We start from the raw sequence: 22,845 nt of genomic DNA, 5'->3' as shown, positions 1-22,845 counted from the left end.
GTTTTCAGTGGCTACTTCTTCAGAAGTAGACAGTCTAATCCTCCCATGTAGTCTGTTCTTAGTCGATAAGATGTACAAACCGTAAAAAGTTGCATTGGCAAAGGTTGTGATATCTACATAAGCAAAAAGGAGAAAGATGGGGCATTCTACCCCTCTAAACAGTGAGTGTCCACAACTCACAGGGACAGGTCTCGCCTATCCTGTGAGTGTCGCCGTGAGTGCAGTATTGACTCAGTCACAGTGAGGTGTTGTATAACCAAAACAACTCATACGATTTGCTTTTTTTTTTCTTTTTCTTCTATATAATCCCTCACTCAATCTGGACCCACCACAAAGACAGACAGAAAGCACAGGGACTTGTTATTCTTTCCCACCCTAGTGCAAACCAGAGGAACAATGGTCAATTGCCCCAAGTCTATCAGAGGATGTTCCAATTTGCTTTTTTCACTTTGTCGATTTAGGATCATGGTTTCATGGGGCATTCGAGTTAATTGGTGTAATTACAGGTGTACTATTTCTATTTTACTTCCTAGTTGTTGCAATACCTGAGGTCCTAAAAGCTTGCAAGCAACCAGCCAAAGGGAGTGAGCATTGCTCTCTATCCTCCTGAAGGAGCCCAGGGGGCATTCTGGTTATTCATTGGGCTGTGATCCACAAGGTAGGCAGATTGAAACCACCAGCCACTCTGCAGGAGAAAGGAGATTCCTACTTCTGTAAACAGGTAGTGTGTGTGTAAAACAGGTAGTGTGTGTGTGTGTGTGTGTGTGTGACGACTAGATTGCAGTGTGTTTGTTTGTTCGTTCATTTGTTTGTTTCTCCTGAAACAATAGAGGAAGAAGGCTAACCAGGATGTAGGATGTGGTGCATATTGCTTCCACGAATAGCAGTCTGTTGCGCCGTTAAACTAGATCTGGATGTGACCCTGTTACCATTAGTGACCATTTTGAGCAGGAATTACACAGAAGAATCCTGATCCAAAAAAGGAAGTGGATGGACAGAATGTCATGTTCTCATGGATTTCAAGCATTTTGGAGGCATCAGGTTGGATGAACCCCTGAAATAACTTCTCGGATATAATCTGTAAAACTCAAATAAAAAAATATTCCTAAAATGTTTTTATGACCAAAGAGTAGTTTAGTTTAATTAGTAAAATCTGACTGCCTTTAAGTAGATATTTTAAGAACCAGCCATAGGGGATCAAAGTGATAATAGCAACTCCAAATCTGAGATAAGATCCTTAGGGACATAGTTTATGTTAATGGATAAGGAGTGATCTAGAAGGAATCCTTGCACAACTTGAAGGATATTGTATGTCACTCAATCATAAATATAGAAATGGTGGAATTGCTTGGCTGTGTATATTTTCAAAACAATAACAAAATACAATAAAAACAGTATCATTGATTGATCACTTATTATTTTAAAACAGTAGGCTAAGTACTAGATATATATGAATTATTTCATTCAATTTTGACAATAACTTCATGAGGTAGGTTCCTTATTACCTCTACCTGATAGAAATGGATACCGGCTGTGCAAGACTTTGTGATGTGCCCAAGTTCAAACATGTTCAAAATGGCAGATGAGGAATACAAATGAAGGATTCTTCAGCACAATAAAAAGGCTATATTGTCCCACCATCATGCTCACCCTTCTGCTTCTTTGTAATTCCTCTCAGCTAAATTGCTATTGCTTCAACACCCTCAGGATCTGTATGTCCTCCTCGCTGGTGGTTTAATTCCTTAGCTGTTCCCTGTCTACAGCTTTGTTTGTCACTGCTCCCTGCCCCTGCCTCCTCCTCTCCTCAAGTCTCCCCTGAACAATTGGTCCTGTTGCGTTTTTCTCAGGCTTTCTTCCCATGAATATCTTATATAGGTGGGCAAGCCAACAATAATGGAGACAAATCTAAAAGAAAAAAAAAGTTTGAATAAGAAGAGAAAAAATAATAACTAGTTAAAAAAATAAAGAAAGAAAACGCATACATAATTCCAGGTCTGTCCACTGACCTTTATGATTATCTCCCCACTGGTCTTGGGGGAGTTCCAGGAACTGCCCCTCCTAACCTAAAGGCTATTTTGGGGGTTCCTCAGGGGTTTTGTGGCTTTGCTTTGCTCCCATTGCTGATCTGTTATGTTTCTTTCTTAGTTCTCCCCATAGTGGGGGATTCAGACTGGACTCATTCCCCGCCATGTGTCCCTAGTATTGTCCTCTGTCACAGTATGCTTCAGCCAGGGGACATCATGTCTCAAGCTGTTGTCTGCCCTACAGTCCTCTCTGTACCTTAGCATCTCTGTTCATGGACGTCGTCCTCCTGGCTTGGTGTGCAAACATGGGGTCCAGTCCCTCGCTCTCTCTTTTTGCTTCTTGGTTTGCTTCTGTAGGGGTATGGGATGCCGGCCCCTCTCTCCACCCTATAGGTTCAGTGTTGTTCCCTCTAGCACAGGCTTCAAGGGAGGGGGGTCAGTTTGGCTCTGATTGGGGCAGACCCTTTAACCCACTCTGTTCATGAGTTGCTCCGTATGTTTACGTTGCCCTCAGTGATAATTTTTAAAAAAAGAAAAGGCTATGCTGTCTATATTTTCCCTACATATATAGGGCTACGTTATTAAAAATGTCGTCAAGTATAAGATGAAATTCTTTAGTTGGGGACTGGAGTTTAGCCTTACATTAACCCTTTAGATTGGCAACACTCTGTGTGGCTATACATAGGGACTATATAATAAAAGTGAAATGAATAAAACTGGGATGATTTCAGAACAAATTATAGTGGCACATTAATTAAGTACCTGACTATCAACCAAAACTCCATCCACTCTTCCAAATAATTATATTGCAGTATGTTTCTCTATAGATTACACCATTGGAACCTCTATTGGGAAGTTCATTTCTGTCACATAGGGTCTCTATGAATTGAGATAAACTTAAACAAAAGCAGGATTTCAAGGAATTGCAATGTGAGTGAGAAAATACTGTGTTTTCATATTAGGAAATCACTAAAAATGTTATATAAATATAAGTTAAATATAATACACAAAGTAAAACTAAATGTTTTATCTTCATTCCATAATCTTTAATCATCATATTTGAATGATTATTGTTTAATATACATGTTCCTGAAGATATGTTTATAAGATGGTCAAGATATCCTTAAGCTCTTTTTTATATATTTTTAAAAATTGTTAACTGAAATGATAATTCTATAAAAATAGGGCAGACTGGTAAGTGATTTAGTCACATATTTTTTCTTATAAATAAAATTCTATTTCCCCCCTTTTTCAAGGACACATCTGGAATATTTTCTCATTATAAATATTTATTTTAAGATTCATAAATCATTTGCATTGTTGGGTCTTTTTTATTGTCCTTGTGAAATTTGTATTGTGACCATGTGTACTTTGTGTACTTAAAATACTTTATTTCCAAGGTAGAAATTAAGAAATAAAAGAAAATATATAGCCAGAGCCCTTACTGCTTCAAGTCAATACAAACTAAAAGTGACCCCATAGGACAGAGGAGAAATGCCCCCTTGGGTTTCTAAGGTTGTAATCTTTATAGATGCAGACTGCCTCATCTTTCTTCCACACATCAGCTGGTGGGGTTGAACTGCCAGTCTTCCAGTTCACAGCCCCAGGCCCAATCAGTGTGTCAGTAGGGCCCCCACGGTTGAGATTGGGTACAAGGAAGGCGTATCTGTAGCGTATTTTGAGGCTCTGCTTGTTACTGACCAGGGCTTTTCGAGTCTCAGTCATGGCCCAGCTGCTGTGTGTCTAGGAGGATCCACAGGGGGAATGAACCTCAGGCAGCTGCTGGAGAGCAGAGACAGCCAGGCAGACACAGATATTAAGTTCCAGTTTTTCCACCTCTCCAAAAACTTAATATAATCTTGTAATGCCAATAATATAAGTGCCTCAGGGCTCTGTCTCTGGATGATCCCGCGTTCTGCTTTTAGCCCCCTTCACTCGTCCTCCCTCATTACCGATCCCCAGGCTGCGCCAAGCCTGCAGGTTCAGTGCCACCTTCCTTTCTCAGGGTCCTTCCACAAGGAGTTCTCATCCAACATGAACAGGAGGGTTTTTCTCAATTATTCTTTGCAGGTTGCTTCCAGGCTCTGCTAACTCCACACAGGAAACAACTGAGTGTCGTCGTTGGGAATTGAGCACACAGAGTTCAAGTGCATGTGTGCGTGGGGTGGAGTGGGAGGGGGGAAAATAGCTTTTGTTTTCATAGCCATTGACCTCTGTCTTCCTCTGATATCGTCTGTCACGGTGCTGGAGTGGATTAGGCCATAAACAGTGTAAGCAAAGGCTTACTTGTGTTTCCTTACTGATCTCAATAGTGAATAGCTTCACCTGTGTTTTAACCATTTGATAGTCATAGGACACGGCACCGTTTGTTAGAATACTGAGACACACTGCTCCCTCCTACCAATCAAAGAAGATAACGTTCACAGGCAGTTGGGGTTTTCCTATTTCTATTTTTATTCTTAATTTACAACTACAAATGCCTTCCTTTAAGAATAGGACATGCTTGATGGCAAACAAGCACACAAACCACAGGTCACTGTGGGCTCTTCCTGCAGACCTGCTCTGCCCCATTTCTGGGTAGAGGGGAGACTGGAACATAATGTTCAAAGCCACGGAGGCTTGAAGGGACAGTGAAAATGGGTAATGTGCTTACTTGGCTTTTAACCAAAAGGATAATACTTTGAAACAGCCAGACTCACCTCTGCAACAAAGCCTGGCAATCTACTTCCAAAACTCACAGCCTTTAAAGCAGCCTGCAGAGCTCAGTTTTATTCTGAAGCGCATGGGGGTTGTCTTAAGAATTGACGTGACAGCAACTGAGCGCTGGTAGGGGTTTGGAGAGGGGTGATAAATCCTGCACCTTCAGGCTATCCAAAAATAAATGATGCACGATGGAGTTAATTTTTTTAACATTGTAATAATTTTCTACAGAATCATAGAGATTTAGAAACATATCAACCACATGATTCCAATAACTTTATAGAAAAGTAGCAATAAACTGATTCAACTGACCCATCTATGATTTCTCCCAGATAGTCCCTGGTATCACCATTCTTTAAACTATGCATCTATTCATCTGACCAGATATATATATCAAGGAGTCCATCTAAGAAGGGAGGAGATGGCTGCTATATATATTTCACAGCAATCAAAAGGGAACTCTAATCAGAAAATTAGCATGCAGGGAGGTAAGAGCAACGAGGAACAGTGGCTGAAAATCAGTGAGAAGAGCTCCCAGCGGTCAGAGTCTTCATGGGAGAGATGACATCTCAACTCAGTCTCAGAGCTTCCAAGGGAACGCGCCAGGTAAAATCTAGTAATATTTGGAGGGAGCTGCATTTGAACTACCCCGAGAAATGCGCCAAGTGAAAATGCTGCCTCCTTTCCTCGTGGAGCTTGCCTTCTCCCTGAGGCGATTATAGAAGCAAATTTGCCTGCATAATATAATTCAACTGGGGATGATTTTCAACTTGGCTGGACCCTCAGAAAGCTGGCAGCCCAGCCTACAGACAGAGAACCTCTCCAAGGAGATGTGAAGGAAGGTACGGAGCCCTGGGCTGTCTCGGGATGACTGTTTGTTCCTTGACCAAAAAAAGAAAAGAGAAAAAGCCAACGCATCCATCCCCTGAGCGCAGAAATGCTGAGTGAGGCTGCGGGCTCTCGCCGCTGTGAAAGAACGGTGTCAGCCTCGACAGTTTCTAGCTGGAAGGAAAGAAGACCCCTGAGGAAAAGATACTGATCTTCGTTTTGTTTATTCAATTGGGGGTGATGTGTTGCCAGGTTTTGATAAATGTGTTTCGCAAGTGAAAGGGATATGGTTATTGTGCGCTCCTGTTTATTGCAATGTTGGTGTTATTCATCTGAATTTCAGAGTGGGTCCCAAGTCATGCATATTTAAAGCACAAACCACCAAGTAATTATTGCTGCGGCCAATGCCTATTAGGAGGTGCCTAGAGATGCCCCTCAAATTGTCTTTGCCTATTGATCAGACCAGGCTGTATTTGTACAGGACTCTCAGAAAGATATCCTGTTTGCTATAATAGTTGGTCACTGATGTATGAAATCCCTTTAAATGAGACAAATGTGTCATTCTGTAAGCTGCAGCTGAGGCTCAACCTGTAAATGGCCCTATAGAGATATAGCTTTTGATTTCAATACTTGAGTGTGACTTAAATTAAATTTTCTTTTCTAAATGCAAAATGATAATGTAATATGCTTACGAACTGAAGGTACTTATGTGTTTGTTTATAAGAAGAAAATAAAGGGGAGAGCGAGTAGGAGAATGAGAGTGAGAGACTGATTGAGCACACCACCATAATTTTTGTATAGACAGAAAACAGAAGCAATCTTGGATTTAAAATGGGGTGTTATTAAGGGAGAGGAAAACACAAAAATATGTGTATAATCCAAATAAACTAATAAGTATGTGAATGATCTAGGAAATCAAGAACTCGAACAGTATATTGCAGTATCTGCTGCGTGAGACCTCATTAAAGTGCGCTCCTCCTTCCAGTGTGGTATTTTCAATCACCTCAGGCATGTGAAAGTTGGATAATGAATAAAGAAGATGGTGGAGAAGTTGATTCATTTTAATTATGGTGTTGGTGAAAACTATTAAACATGCTATCAATTACCAGAAGTACAAACAGATATATCTTGGAAGAAGTACAGTCAGAATGTTCCTTAGAAGGGAAAATGATGGAACTTCATCTAATGAACTTCTGGCGATTATCAGAAAAAAACAAGTCCTGGAAAGGTCATCCTGTTGGTAAAATCAGGTCGTAGTAATAGAGGAGAAACCTCAGTGAGATGGATGGACAAGAATGGCTACAAAAATGAGCTCAAATCAGTAGTCATTATGAATGTAGGACAACACTGAGCAGGGTTTCGTTACATTGGAATAGGGTCGCCATGAAGGGGAACAGACTCAAGGGCATGTAACAGTAACAAGCACAGGATGAAAAGAGTTTTGGTGATACAGTAGTTCTGAGCTAACCCAAAGGTATGTGCTTCAAATCTATCAGCTGCTCCACAACCTGTCTCCACGTGGATTATAGCTTTTGGCGTCCTATAGTCCCGCATCTCTTCTGTTTTATAGGGTTGCTATGAGTACGAATGGACAGCACAGAGCAACATTAAAATCTAGAATTATTATAAGATTAAATAAGTTGATACTAATCAAGCATTTGTATATATAAGGCCAATAAAAACTTGTTATTAATACTTATGGTCTCTATATCTTGCTGCTTAAGAATTAAATGACATTAAAATAAAACATTCCAATAGCTAGGGCTCCATCAGCAGGAAACGCTCTGTTCATGGATGACTAGTTCTTAAAATAGGTAAGCTTTACATTCATGATTTCAAAATGGTTATAACAAACTAATTATATTGGATTTAGATGCACAGGGAGGTAAGGGAACACCTGTAGGGGAATAAGAAGTTTTTTTTTTAAGTAAAGAAAATAGACTACTAAGTGGAGAATTATCAAATAGGTACTAAGATGAACAATTAAAGTTTAATTCAACTGTGGGATTTAAAAAGAATCTGGGGGGGGGGGAATATATTTAACGAGGGGCCATAAGCAGTGGGATATATAGGAAGAGGGAATTTAAGAATTGGCAGAAAATATTCATGATCTTTTAATTATTATTTCCATAGTTTTTGAAGATCAGTTGTGAATAGTAGCACCTATGACCTTTAACCTGAGGGCTACTTTTAGAATCAATAATGTCGTCAACCTTGTTGTTGTTATTAGTTGCCATGGAGTTATCATAGACTCACAATGAAGCCAGGTGCACCAGACAAAACGTTAACTGATTCTGTGCCATGCATAGGACTATTGTCATATTTGGGTCCATTGTTGAAACCATTGTACATATTTTGACTGCTGAACAACCCAGTCGAATCATCTTCCAGCACTAACTTGAAATCAATCATCAAGTTCCATAGGATTTTTCGTGTAAAATTTTCAAAAGTGGATATCCAGGTCTTAGTCTGAAAGGTCCACTGAAAACCTATCATCATGGGTGCCCGTCTGGTATTTGAAATGCCAGTGGCTCAGGTTTCAACTTAGCAAGAGCATGAACACACTTGTGGTATGACAAATGACAGATGGATGGTGGTCCTAAATCCTATAGCCTGCGAGGCAGGTAACAGAGCTGGCTCCAGATACAGCAGGAAGCCCTCACACAAAAAAGGTCGGCGACAATATTTGGAGGTTGGCCACTGTAGAATAATGTTTATGGGGGAGACTGTGGATAGGTAACATCTTAACATCTGCCACATAGAATTTCTTCCTCTGTTGTGCCCAAGAAGCCAAATACATATACAATAAATCATGTCACATCACATATTGATTTATTTTTCTGCAAATTTGTTATAATTATTTGTTAAATGTTAAATGATGCCTCACTGGTAAACATCTGTGTTTCTTTTTGGTAATGATCCATCGGTAAAATATTCATACTCACACCTTTGGGAGAAAATGTAAGACATGAGTTATAGGATATTTTAGGAGAGCAGAAGATTCTATAATATGCACTTGTTATTCTTGCTCAGTGCTTTCCAGTTAGTTCAAACGCACAACACTACATACAACTAACGTAACACTCTATTATGCCCTGAGAAAATTAAATGGTAAATAATTTTAGGAGTATGCTAGCTTAACATTGCACCCTGTTTAAGACATGTTAAGTGCTGTGAGTTCACCTCAATTCATAGGGATCTTTTATACAAGAGAAGGTACCACTGCTTACTCCTGTAACATCTTCAAAATAGTTATATTTGAGTCTCAGGTAGCAAGTGTGCCAAACCATCTCCTTACATGTTTCCCTTTTGTTCATTAACTTTCTTCTTTACCAAGCATAATGCTGGCTTCTAGGGACTTGTCTCTCCTCATATCATGTCCAAGGTACATGAGCCAACGCGCTCTATCCTCATTTCTAAGGAGCATTTGGGCGGCTGTTCCCCAAGACAGATTTGTTATTTCTTCTGGCAGTCCTTGACACTTTCAATGTTTCTCTCCAATGACATTCTTTTCAAAGAGTAGCTTGAAAAAAATAAGGCATAATAATTCCAGGATAAACCAGAAGCAAAAATAATAATTTTTAAAAAGCAATGGAATAAAAATTACTGTTTCATCACCACAAATAGCACAGCTCAACCTGTGGGTATTTTTTACTGGCTACTTAGAGCAATCTTTGGTTTCTGTTCATTCTGTTCATGTAGACTGTTTTACAACAGTTTAGAAATGTTTCAATTCAAGACTAGGATAAAGAGAGTTTCCCCAGTCTTTATTTGACTAGACTATGGTCCTTAGTTACACTCATGCCTGGACCTGAACTCATCCGTGCTAGAACAGCCATCTGTTTAAGATAACAGGGATGTGAAGAACCTTGATGTAATGCAGATGACATTGGAAAGCAGACTATTGGAGATGCAGTTAGATGCAGGTGCAATTAAAATTTAGTACCTTATCATGTGATCTCTCTCTGACCCATTTAAAATTTGTTACAGTTTTGAATACTTTCCATTTTTTTCCACTGAGGGTTTCCTTTGCTATTGTTGATAGATTGTCCCGGATGAATGGTTTCTTGGGGGGAGGTGGAGGGGCAATGGGGAGCTAATCATAAGGAGTACAAGAAAAAAGGAAATGTTCTCAAATTGTTTGCAGTAATGATTGTACAACTCTTCGGAATATGTTTGAACTGCTGAATTGTATGAAATGTGAATCATATTGTATTAAAACTGGTTTTAAACTAAGCAGTGATTAGTGTTAGAAAGGAAGGAAGTGTGTTTTACAGCGCGCTTACTATGAATGAGACGCAACAAAATGTGTGCTCCTGGTTGAATGTCAAACTGAAGAGGTTCTCAATGAACCTTCACCTAATTCACAGTAAGGAATTTGAAAAAGGAATATGTTAAAGAGCTTGGGAAAATGCATTGCTACTGGACATAGAAGAGAATAATGAATTTAAAGTTCAATGATGCTAAATTACAGAGTAATAGTAATATATTATATGACTGTGAAACATGGAGATTTGGGTGAAGGGCAGTTAGAAGTAAGTGTCAATGTGCTAATTTTATATGCTAACATGTACAGGAGACAAGTTCATTTCACTATTGCTTCTAAGGAGCATTTTGGCTTTATTTCTTCCAAGATGGACTTGTGTAAATTTCTGGCCACTTATACTTTCAATATTCTTCCCCCACACTATAATTCAAGCGAATCCCTTTCTCGTGGATCCTTCTTTTTTTAACTGTACAAATTTCACAGGCATGTTAAGCAACTGAAGTTCCCATGGCTGAGGTAAGGCTCAGCTTAGTCTTCACGGTGACACCTTGGTTCTTCAGCACCTTAGAAACGTGTGCTGCAGCCGATTGCCCAGCGCAGCGCATCCTTCAATTACGTCCCTGCTGCTTTCCAAGCCTCCACAGTGTTCCAAGCAGAATTAAGTCCTTGGCAACTTTAATCTTTTTTCTGTTTATCATAATGTTGTGTGTTCATCTAATTGAGGATTTTTGTTTTTTTACATTGAGTTACAATCCGCACTCAATCCACACTCGTGTAGTGAGACCTAAATTAATTTGGTGTGTTCCTACTCATCTTATCTTATCACCTTTTCTATCAATGTAGCTTCATTTTAGTTATGTAAAATTATTTAATGATCAAGTAAATAATATTATACTTTTAATATAGATATGAATATGAACTAAAATAACAGATGATGAATTTAACACTATTATATATTACACTTGCCTGAATAATTTTTAAAAATGGATAAGATATTTTACAAGAATATTTAGAGGTATGAAATATTGCATGGGGCAAATATACCCTTCCTTGGTCTTCCTTTCCTGCCCCCTGGAAATAAGAGCCTGTGTGGATAAATTGGCGGTTTAGTAATGAATTCACGTTTTTAATGTGGGACACCTGGTTCAATTTCCAGACAATGTATTTCATGTATCCATTATAAGGCTTACACTTCTAGAGTACAGTCGATTCGGGGAAAACGCTGTGGATCTCTAATGGTCACAGGTAGAAGCGGGACCAGGCGATTCTATATTCAGTTGTGCATGAGGTCGCCATGAGCCTGGAGTTAACTGATCATAGCCAACACCTATAGTTGATATGAACCTTGCGGTCAAACTATCCTAGGCAGTTAGGGAACAGAAAAACTCTTGACAATTGCGTACACATTCCCTTTTATTACTTAAGAGTTGAAGAAGACTCCTTTGCAAAATGAATATGTTAAACGTCAAGTTTTCTGATTTGAAACTTGATTTTAGACTCCTGTCTGAGTCATATAGCAAGTCTAATATTTTCCCAAAGAAGTCATTGAATTCTGTCCCCAAAACAATGTGGTAGGATCCTTTCTAAGAGTAAAAAACAGAAGCCTCTTATAGGTGATCTTCATTGGCGCTCTAACAGAGGTCTAAATAAATTAGAGTCAATATGCAAACTTATAATTCTGAATACCACAAAATGAAATTGGAGGCAAAATGAAATTCCATTCCTTGATGACTATAAGACCAAGAAAAACTATCTTGAAAGATTTAAGCCAGAACATTTCATGGATGTTAGGAGAGCAAGACTTCACCTCATGGAACTTGGACATGTTGAGTGACCAGTCCCTGGAAAGAACATCACGCCTGATAAAGTACCTCAATGAGGAGAGTTGACGATATTGGTTACAACAACGCACTCAAACATTTAATTGTGAAGATGGTCCAGGACCAGGCTGTATTTTGTTCTGTAGTACACAGGGTGGCCTATGAATTGGAATTGACTCAATGGCATCTAGCAATAGCAAAAGCAAAATTTCTTTGGCTGACTCAAACTTCTAACCTTTGACTCAATAGTTGAGGGCATGAATTGAAAAAATAGTGGAGGATTTTATGTACTGCTCAGGGACTTTAGTGATATTTAGAAAATATGTCTGACATAATTTCTGTTGACACTTTTCACTTAGTTAATGGTGATGAAGCTATTTAGACAAGTCAAATGTTACATTTGTGGTAAGGTTAGTGTTTTTGCTTGGGTGGGTCACAGATGATAGCTAACCTCACAGAGAGGGGCAGACAGAATTCCATTAGCAAACCAACCATGGTCAAAGGGTAGACATAGGAATGTGTAAAAATCTACTTGCAAATGATCAATTAATTTATTTAATGAGGTAAAGCTTATATACAGGAAAGAACATAAGTATATGTCTTTTAGGCATTTGGATCACTGAATACTTAATATGATGTGCACACTAGCTTTACTCTTTTAAGTTCAAGATTTGCAAACGCCAAAGAAGTTTCCTAATCACTTTCAATATTGCCATGACTGCACTACTGCTCTGATTTTTCTTGCCATAGGTTTACCAGGCTTCTTGTTAAGATTCATACACATGAAAATATCTTCTAAGTGATCCTCAGGTGTCTTTTGTTCAATGCAATGACTATAAGATGAAGCTAGCTTCTTGAAAATTGCAGTAGTTTTATTCTGTTTTGTTAATAGGTAATACATTTCTGTTAACCTCAGCTTATTTATTGATTCAATTTTTAATATGTGTTTACAATGTTTATAATATGTGTTTACAAACATTGTAAACTCGTGCGATGTTTCAGCTTTGAGGTGTTTGAATGAAGCTCTTAGGAGGACTCCATGTATGTCTTTTCATAATCCAATACATTAGTTTCTATTGGATGCATATCTGAGAATGCAAAGGCTTTGGAAAATACTGCTGGTTTGCTGCACTTCAGCAATATACGAGAGTTCCCTAACTGGATATTGTCACTCTTTTGAGTTGTAATCACTCTAATAGAAGTGGTGATTTTAATGTGTAGTCTCGATTAATGATTTTACTGGGTGCATTTTATAGTGATTTTTAGCCATTTGACAAGTTCTTTTGTAAAGGAACAGTTCAACTCATTTTTTTCTTGTTTCATTTTTTAAATTATCATTTTATTACTCATTACTTCACTTACAATAAATTGGGAAGTTTTTGCTACCTTTCTATCATTGATTTCCTATTTGATTTAACTCCTAAATAGTCAAACAATGTGCTACATATTTATTCAGTACTTCATTTGTTGGTAGTTTCTTTGAGCCTAACATATAATATAATAGTCTTGGTAAATATTTTTATGTGCTTGAGGAGAATATATATTTTGTTATTTTTCATATTATGTTCAATAAACCAGTTGAATTGAGTTGGTTAGTAAGGTTAGTAAAATATTCTATATTCATAATGGCTTGTGATTATTTCTAACATATTTGAGTAGAAAATATTAAAATTTCCTCCTACAGTTATTATTATGTGTATTTTCCTTATTTCTATCAAATATTACTTTTGTATTTTGAAAAATGGTTTAATCCAAATGTTTTATATCTTAATCTTCTGGACTAATTTACTATTTTACCAAGAGGAAACATATCTCTTAATCGTCAAAGAATCTCTTCTCTTTAGTATTCTTTGCCTTAAATTCATAAAACCACAATTAGTTTCTTTTAATTGGTGTATTTCTATTACATAATATTGTACTTATGTCATTATACTTATTATAAATTTTGCAATAAAAGGTTATTAATCTCGATTTTATTTTGCTTTGTTTTACCATTTTATAAAAGCTTGTAGTAGTTGAACTAGTCTATTCACACAATTTAATTACAAATATACTTAATTTAAGCCTACTATCATGTTATTTGTTTTCTATTTGTCTAATTTTGTACCTATTTCCTGGCCACTTTTAAATTTATCAATTATTTTATGGCCTACTTATCTTCTTTGTTTTAATTATACCTTAATCTAAATTATAGTATTTTGATTTTCCTACACTTTAATATATAGACATGGTGATCTTTTTTGGGGGTAAAGAATATGGACAAAAATCCCTATGGAGAAGTTCTACTCACTAATATTAGGAGGCATTATTAGTCAGAATCCACTATGTACTTAGCTAAAATGCATTACAATTTATCCTCAAACAGTATTATCATTCTGCATGCAATAAAATCATTCCATATAACTCCCTACTGCACTTTGTGTGATTATTATCATACATTCAGTTCTGGTAGCAAAGCGGTTATACATTGGGCTATGATCCATGCATTCTACAGTTCAAAACACCAGCTGTAGAACAGAAATATTTTTATTCATATGCAACAGTATACAATTTTGTGTTTACTTGTATCATGAGTATTACCTCTGTTTAATTTTCTTTAAAAAGTTTTACCACAAAGTGTATCATGCCCCCCCGCTCCCGTACACCAAAACCACTGCTAGTGATAGGAACAAAAGATAGAAAAAGAGAAATTTATATTTGGAAGTGGAAGCAAAAGGTTATTAAACCATGTGGAGGTGGAAAATTTATGGCATGTCTGTACCGAGTCCAAATCACTGAACATCCTGTTTCAGAACATATCCTTCTGTAACATGCATGATTGTATTCCTATACTCATAGTATAAGCCACAGGTCATGGCTAAGCTTTTGCTTTTAACAGTCTGTGGGTTCTTGTACTGTCAACTCAGTTGCAACTGATTGGAAGTGTATTTTGTAAACATCTGTTCCAGGTTCAGCTTGGCTGCAGGAGCATCCTGTCCAGGCTTCCGAAGAGTTGTACTTAGTTCACTCATGCGTGACAAAGTAAGACTGGGATGGTAACCAGAGCTGGTAAAGTGATGGGCCAATATGCTTTGACAAACTTCATCCCCCTCTTAGAAAACAAGAGCAGCAGGTGTGTTGACGGGCAGGATTGGAAGAGACAGTTCCTGCAGATGGCTTGTGGGAAGTGGCACTAGGCCCACACTTCTTAGGGGCTCATTCCAGAGATTTGGCACTTACTTTTTCTATTCCGGTTTTCATTCTGGTACACCCACATTCTTAAAGTTTGCATGTATTCTGCTTTTGCTGCATCAGCTATGTGGGAACCATTTGAACTGATTGAAAGTTCTGATCTTTGTGATAGTGACAAGGGGATTATGATGTTATGCAAGTTGGTTAAGGTTCTAGGATGCGACTGGGCATACATACATTGTAGTTCATCTGTCGGGTCCTGTTTTTTGGCAATAAGAGTCATATTGTCTTAGGAGTTTAACAGTAATTGCTTACCTATACAAAGATGACCTAGATTTAAATAATTAATTTCTCACACTGTGAAACAGAATTTGCCAGCAACTAAAAAGGAATTCTCCATTTGTCGTATATATACTTTATTTAGCCCAGGTGTAAACTTTCCTAATACACACATTAACTTGAGCATGCAGAAATCCAGATCACTTTTTAATCCTGACTATATGGAAATTAGTTTAGAAAAATAGAGTAATAATTTTCATTAATGAAAGTATCATTTCTATTTTATGTAGATGCTCGCATAATTATAGATTCTCTTGAGCATGCTCGAGGCTGCCCCCAAATCTTTACCTTATCTAAACCTCCTATTTATAAATAGAAGCAACATGAAAACCCATTGCAACCAATCTAAGATCTGTTGCATTAGGGAAGTATTGTTTCTGTATATTTATAATATGCAGATATATTATATATTTATTGCTTTTTGTTTGTTGTTTATTTTACTCCACTAGAATGTAGTGTTTTAAGAATCACTGAGTATGTGTTAGTTGGTATACAGAGTTCCTTGGTTAATGTCTGGCACGCAGTCAATATGTGTGTATGGTTTAATTAATTTATAAAGATAACCTCTTTGATTTGAGGGAGTTTAGACGTTTTTACTAATAAAAATTATTCTTGGACCTGAGCAGATGGTGCAGCCATAAATTCAGACATTTGACAGTTACTATATTACGATTAAGAAAAATGAGTCTTAAAAGGTTTTTAATTGGCAATTACGTGCTCACACTACTTGCATGACGCCAACAAAACACAAGAAGTCCAGGAATGCATTTATTTTTCCAGAAAGGGCGTTGATTAGTAAGATATAGCAAAGAGCACTTATGGCAACCTCACTGCATATATGCATCTGGGCCTCGATATTTAATTTTTATGTTATATTGTTTTCAATACTTTAAATATTTTTCAACATCATTTTTAAATGGGATCATAATATTTTATCATGTATTTTCTGTAAAGTTTAGCCAATCTCCTTTGATTTGTTTATGAATACCTTTAGGCAACATTTCACATTTATCAGAAAGCACAAAATAAGTAGTTATCATTCTGTGTGTGTGGGGGGGAAGCTATTAAGCTAATTTTATGATGATTTTGCATTTCTTAAAGTTATTTAATTTCCTCTTACTGTAATTGTTTCATCTCTGTCCATAGATGGTGGTATGGAGAGACCTAGCCGAGTCCGTGTCTGGTAGGAGAGACGTAGACGAGTTTTTCATTTCTCAGAAAAATTCATTAGAAATAAAATATACACATTTCTTTGGTTTGTTTTAAATAGCTGTGTTAGCCCTGGATGACTAGAGAAACAAACTCATAGACACTCATATGTGTAAAAGAAAGAGCTTTATATACAAGAGCAATTGAATATTGAGAAAACACCCTAACCCAGTCCAGATCAAGTCCATAGGTCCAATATTAGCCCATATGTCCAATACTAGTCCATAAATTCCTTTTTAGACCTACATAGCCATGCAATAATGCTGAATGCAGGAATATCACAGACCAGTGCGTGCAAAGTCGTGTGGATCCAGTGGTAGTAGAAGCATCTCAGTGCTGTCAGGGGTCTCCACGTGACTCCTCCAGCCCATGACTCTGGCTGCATCAGCATAGCTCCATGTGATTTCTCACAGTGAGTGAGTGTGTCTTCCGCTTCCAGTGAGCTATTTATCTCCTTAGCACCTCCAAATGAGGTTCTCAACCTGCGACCTGATTAACAGGCTAAACTCCACCCCTTCACTCTTAAGTCTCAATCTGAAACTGACAACAGATGATGTAACTATCAAACTTGCTGAAGTTAACTCCAAGTATTATTAAAAATTACCAATAATGATGAGTCTCCATATGGAAAATTTTCTTTCTGGAACGTGTTACTTTTTCCCCATAAGAAGTGTGTAATGTGTAACGTGTTTAATTGGGCATGAATAAAGGTGCCCTTTCTCTGGAGAAGCCAATGTTGTGAGGACATCCTTATTCCACACACAGTAGTTGTGTGAGCCTGAACAAACAACCTTGCTGAATCTTAGCTTTCTTTTCTCAGTCACAGCAGGCTGCACAGTGTTGGGATCCAGTGAAATATGAAAATAAGGGTCATTAAAAAATATTATTGAGGTTTTCAGAACGTAAGTAGTAAAACATGAAGCCCAGAGTGCTTGCCTAAATCAATGGCATTTCCCTGCGGGGAAGCAGGTCCCTAGTAGGGTCTCCAGTTAATGACTTGTGCGTACTACAGTGAGAGGCAAGCTTTTTGATGCCATACCTTTGCTTTCTCCTAAGTTAGATTTTGAGCAAGAGGAAGGGATTTATTGATAATTATTTATTGATACTATTTATTGATCATTAACTTTGCGACAGGTGCTCTCATGCTTCTCATTTGCTATTCCCAGTAACTACTCTATTGGACTATGGTCACCCTCTTTTACATATGCAGCATAAAGAATCAAGACAGTCGCTGTGCTTGTCAAAGTCCCAAGTCTTTCTCACATCTATTACTTCTACCACAACCCATTCCTGTTTCAATCATCGCTATTTTTATTAAAAACTATTGACCATTGCACACAAGTCATGGGGACATTTTAGACTGTAGAGAAGCCAACTTGTAAGCCCTCTGACAGCTCTTTCTCAACCTAGACTTTGGAGATCTCACCCAGAAAACTACATACCAAGTTAGCAATGATCTGTGTCTTTCTGATGCTTTTCTGTAACTAGGTCAAATACCTAATTAATTAGTGAAAATATACTTAGTGACTCACACCTGAAGCCCATTAGCTGTACAGACTTTGTGTCTACAAAAATAAAGAAGCATCTATTCACTCTCTTCTAAATGACCCCTGAGGATTCTCATTCCACATTTCTAAAAGCAGCAGACAATGCTTTTAGGAAAGCAAAAGAGAAAACCATATTTATATATATATCTCTATCTATCTATATATATCCCTCAAAGACCTTTTACCTCTCATTTTGAGGAGAGAAAATGATTCACTTTGGAAATGAATAAGAAGGTAACATGAAACAAAAATCACTTTCTCCTACTCATGGAATAAATCTAATCATTTGTGTTGATACATTTCTAAGGAGGGGTCTTGCAGTATCCATGTGTAAGAGGGAAAAGGAGTTACTTTTTAGATGGATTAAATTTTAAATAAAAATAAATGTTAATTGATTGTAAATAGAAGAGTGAATCACTTTCATTTTCTCCTTCTATTTCTGGCCTGTAATAATGAAGGATCCTTCACATTGATCAGGCGAATAAGATGAAGGTCATGGCTGGCAGAGTACTTGTTTCCAGGGCTAGTAGGGAGGGATGCCATAGGAAGGTTATAAGATTATAGGATAGGTAACAAAGATATGTTATGGGTGATGAGAAAACTGGAAGCAGAGAGTAGTGACAGTTACACAAATTAATGAAAGGGCAAATGTATTGCTGTATAAATTTATATATTTCTATAAATCTTTATGTAAATATATTTGTATTGCATATAAATATATTTCTTTTTCTATACATATATGCTTTACTTATTTTTCTCTGATGAAAATATTAATATTATCATAGGTCCAGTATAAATTTCCTTGCTTTTCTTTCTTTTTGAGAAGATATCTTTTCAATGGCCTCTTGATGGCACACTCTCAAAACTTTTAGAAATCAGAGTAAGTTAATAAAGGAAAAATTAATAGAGGCAATATGTATTTAGAAAAAAGAAAGTCTAAAGGATATGCCCCAAATTGCTTATTTGGAAGGGGGAAAGTAGCCTCTCTTAGGGAGAGGAACTCGCTACCCAAAGTAAATAAGTAGATCACAAAATCAACCCTCACAAATATGTGTACCCCAATAAATAATCTTCTTAGCTATCTGCACATTTTAGTACTATTTGGAAATACTACTTGGTTGAAAAATAATATAAAAGTTATTTCATTGCAATTGAAGATTTAACCAACGTTTATCTTACTCAGGCTATGATGAATTAATTGATGACAATATAGTTAGGTGCTTTATATTATGCCTAGTACTCTATCTGGGGGATTTCACTTTCTTTAGTTCTTTTCTTTTCTTTCTTTTTAATTGTTTTTGAGGTCCCTTTTGAATGACCTCCTGATGGTCTACTCTCAAAACTTTTAGAAAGAAGAATAAGTCACCTGGGACAAACAGTAAGAAAGAATGTCCTGAGAGGCACTAAACCTGATTTGTACAAGATTGCCTCTCTTAAAATAAAGAATACCATGTAGCAGAAAAGAAATAGAAATTTTCAAGGGATCAATGGCATTTAAAAAATTGTTATTCTTGTATTTCTCAGTTTTGCAGACATTTTCAATTTCAGTGGCCATTACTTTGGACTAGGCTCAACTGGGAAAGTATATTATAAGGTAAAAATAACAATTCATAAGAAATAGTCTAGAGTAGTAATGGTATGCCATGTTTTTCATTCTCTTACTTAACAAATATTTATTAAGAGTGTACATTTGCCTGACATTTAGATAGGAATTGGGGTGCTGAAGTAAACAAGACAGAAATAGTCACCACTGTAGTAGATTAAAACATCCAAATGCCTGAAAGTCAATTCTAATTTATGGTGACCCCATGCGTGTTAAAGTAGAACTAGGCTCATAGGATTATCAATGGTTGGAATTTGGGATGTCATCAAGCTCTCCGTCCCCCCCCCACCCCTACCAAAGAGTTTCTGAGTGTCTTTGAACTTCCAACATTTTGGTTGGCATTCCAACTCATTGACTATTTGTACCACCCAGTTTCATTAGATTATAACATAATTTAAATGAAAAAAATTACCATCAAAGGTAATTTTATATAGTGATATTTTCTAGGAAGATAAGCAACTTTGTGTATATCTGTGTGTGTGATGGTCTCTAAGGAGTTGATGATTGAACTGAGACATGAAAGAAGAATTAGACATGTTTGTAAAAAAAACTGAGTATGTCACTTGATTGCTCGGTTTCCTTGTTTATCAATTGGTTTGCATTCAAAAACCTTTAGGAGCCATTCTTTGCCTGGATGTGGTATGCTTCCTCAGTGTTCTCACAAAATGTTAAATTAGCCTAGGAATCTGCCTTCCAGGTATATTTTATTGAAAGAATAGATTGCCTCGTAAAATGACGTTCACGTCCACTGTCCACATCTCAGCTTGAAGCTAGAAAAAATAGGATCTATATGGATCCCATTAGGATACTCTGTGATGTGGCTCTAGAACCTAATCCTAACTCCATAACTCTCTTCACAGGAGAGTCTGAGAAGTGATAATCCACAGCGCTCTTTAGTGCAATTTCTTTTTTCATGAACTTTGGCAGGGAGGGACGAAAAAGAAAGAAGTAAGAGGAATCACACTCTCTCACTGACTCAGTGACTCACTCACTCACTGACTCACTCACCACTGACTCACTCACTCACTGACTCAGTGACTCACTCACTATCTCACTGACTCACTCCCTCACTCAGTGGCTCACTCACTGACTCACTAACTCACTGACTCACTCACTCACTGACTCACTCACCACTGACTCACTCACTCACTGACTCAGTGACTCACTCACTATCTCACTGACTCACTCCCTCACTCAGTGGCTCACTCACTCACTCAGTGACTCACTCACTCTCTCACTGACTCACTCACTCACTCACCCACTCACTCAGTGACTCACTCACTCTCTCACTGACTCAGTGACTCACTCACTCACTCACTCACTCACTCAGTGACTCACTCACTCTCCACTGACTCACTCTCTAACTGACTTAGTGACTCACTCACTTACTCACTCACTCAATCACTCTCTCACTGGCTCACTCACTCACTCAGTGACGCACTCACTCACTCACCCACTCACTCAGTGACTCACTCTCTCACTGACTCACTGACTCATTCAGTGACTCACTCACTCACTCACTCACTCACTCACTCACTCAGTGACTCACTCACACTCCACTGACTCACTCTCTCACTGACTTAGTAACTCACTCACTTACTCTCTCACTGACTCAGTGACTCACTCACTCATTCACTCACTCACTCACTCACTCACTCACTCACTCACTCACTCACTCACTCTATAGGCAGCTATGAATTGAGTTCTTATAGGGCAAATACTAATTTAAAAGTGAATTCTTAGTGGGATTTCAGACTCAAAAATCTTGTGCCTATAGAAGAGATGTGAAGCTTCATGGACACACATCTATTGGCAAAGGAGAAGGGAAGAAGAGAGTAGGGAAACTGTAATGCTCTCCTAATGCCCTGTGTATGTGTTACATATTGAAGCCCTGCTGGCGTAGTGGTTACAAACTGGGATGCTAGCGGCAAAGTGAGCAGTTTGAAGCCACCAGTCGCCCTGAAGGAGAATGGGCTTTCTACTTCTGTAAAGAGTTAAGCCTTGAAAACTCCACGCCCATTCTACCCTGTCCTACAGGCTCACTATGAGTTGGCATCCGCTCAATAGCAGTGAGTTCGGTTTTCTTGGTTTATAAGTGTCATGCAATGCTATACACATAAACGGGACAGTTCAGAGTTACATCCCCCCCGCACCCCCGCATTTCTCTGCCTTTGGCAAGGCTCTAAATCGGGGATACACTGGAGCTGGCACCTACCCATGTTTCATTGCTAACATTCCAGTAATTTTGTAAAGAGTTTGAACTCATGTGGATAGCTTAGAATTGGCTTTGGTGGGAGTATTAAACACTGTGGAAATCTGTGAACTGCAGGAGCGAGGCCTGCTTCCTAGAGAGTGCTGGTTGTTAATCTGGGTCACTCTGGACTCTCAGTGTGAGGAAATCGAAATCGTCTCCTTCCTCCTTCTCTTTGGCTCTGGTAATATTTTTAGCAGGAAGCAATGCAAGCTGGCTGGGGAATGGCTCTTCCCCAGGTGCCAGATCCTAGAGAGACCAATGCATGTGCTCCACACCAAGGCAACCATTCTTGACAGGAAGCTCTCAAGAGAGGACAGGCCCCCTGAGAGGTCCTCCAATGTGACTGGCCCCCTGGGCTGGCCTCTGCTGGTTTCCCAGGATGTGCCTGCTGCTTCACACTGAGGCATCCCACTGCCACACGGGGAGTTGGCAGAGCAAGTGCTGAATGTAGGCTAGAAACCAACAGGAAGCTTCCCTGTCCCACAGATGCATTTCCTCAGTTCTGAGCTGTGTTGATACATTTTTCATGTACCAGGTGTGACGGGCAACAAGAGCCTCATGCCCTAGTTTGACAGAGTTTTGTTTTTGTTTTTTATAAAATGTGCTATTTGACGACTGGCTTTTCTACCATTCTTTCTTCACATTTTTAATAAGCTATCATCATGTTTTGATTCTACCTTCAGAACTCTGTCCCATGATATTTAGCGCTATTCTTTCTTGCTCTTTGCTATGATCCTCCCCGTGTCTAACATCGCCTCTATTAATGGACCCTCCAGTCGAATCCCCCTGCCTTGGCTTCCTTTTCTTTCCTGTGGTCCTCTACAGTGACTGCTTTGGAATTCAAAGGAACAAACTGTGATCCCAGAATTAGCATTTTTCTGAGATCTGATTTTAGGGGGAATAATTAATTCTTCTCGCTGTGCAATGGGCACTGGCATTCCTCTTGAGGAGATGGTGTCAAGATGTGCATGCAAGTAAAGTGTTTGATGTTTCCTAAGGAAAGGTAGGCTCTCAATATCATGTGGCAATCAAACTTTGCTGAAGACAAATTGCTTTAAATGACTGCAGCATATAACACCCACG

General features: G+C 38.1%; 1 non-coding gene across 1 annotated transcript; it reads right to left on the bottom strand.

Moving 5' to 3' along the window:
- Positions 1-298: 298 nt before the first annotated feature.
- On the bottom strand, positions 299-431 carry LOC142427096 (small nucleolar RNA SNORA31). The gene has a single exon (XR_012779924.1). It is a non-coding gene; the product is annotated as a small nucleolar RNA SNORA31 (small nucleolar RNA).
- Between the last annotated feature and the right edge of the window lie 22,414 nt (positions 432-22,845).

Source organism: Tenrec ecaudatus, chromosome 14, assembly GCF_050624435.1.
Source record: "Tenrec ecaudatus isolate mTenEca1 chromosome 14, mTenEca1.hap1, whole genome shotgun sequence".
NCBI lineage: Eukaryota > Metazoa > Chordata > Mammalia > Afrosoricida > Tenrecidae > Tenrec > Tenrec ecaudatus.
This window is presented reverse-complemented; position numbering and strand designations above follow the sequence as displayed.